The sequence below is a fragment of the Sinocyclocheilus anshuiensis genome, unplaced genomic scaffold (assembly GCF_001515605.1).
Source record: "Sinocyclocheilus anshuiensis isolate Anshui unplaced genomic scaffold, SAMN03320099.WGS_v1.1 scaffold2178, whole genome shotgun sequence".
NCBI lineage: Eukaryota > Metazoa > Chordata > Actinopteri > Cypriniformes > Cyprinidae > Sinocyclocheilus > Sinocyclocheilus anshuiensis.
The window spans coordinates 33,185-33,892 of record NW_015559171.1 but is presented as its reverse complement, the minus strand read 5'-3'; the positions used below and the strand labels follow the sequence as shown (position 1 = coordinate 33,892).

At 34.7% G+C, this 708-nt stretch overlaps 1 protein-coding gene across 1 annotated transcript in view; it reads right to left on the bottom strand.

The window, feature by feature from the left end:
* LOC107681584 (G patch domain-containing protein 8-like) overlaps window positions 1-708 on the bottom strand; it is a 125,543-nt gene that overhangs the window by 109,049 nt on the left and 15,786 nt on the right. The window lies entirely within an intron of this gene.

The window sequence follows — 708 nt, the reverse complement described above, 5'->3', positions numbered from 1 at the left end:
GTACCCACTGTATATATATATATATATATATATATATATACATACTGTTCAACCACTTCTTATATACAGTATATTCAAAGTGGTCAACCGATATATCGGCCAATACTTGGTGTTTTTCAAATATAGGCATCGGCCGATAATTATTTATTTTGCCGATGTGTTTGAGGCAGGACTTTTATTTTGACTGTGCTGAGACAGGTACCTCCTCACATTCTCCCTCTTCATTGTTAGCTGTCGCCATTTAACTGATACCGATAGAAGTCCGTCTAATAATCAGATAGAACTGTTAAACAAAGGAGGTATACAAAAAATATATTATAATGATTGTTTTATATTATTAGTAATAAAAAGGTAAACATTATAATACTTTCTCGCATTCAGCAAATACGCATTTACAAATCTTTGAATGTCTAAAAAACATTTAATTTCTCAAACCTTACAGACTTAATCGAATCCAGCTGTGAGATCTTGTGAAGTGTGACTTAATCGAATCCAGCTGTGAGATCTTGTGAAGTGTGCATTTGTATAATCCAGCTGTGAGATCTTGTGAAGTGTGACTTAATCGAATCCAGCTGTGAGATCTTGTGAAGTGTGCATTTGTATCCTGCATGATCGCATGTAGTCTGTGTGATGGTCGGCCCGTGCACAGGGTGTCTACAGATATGAACAAGTTAAATTTAAGACTTTTTAAGACCTTTTTAATACCAC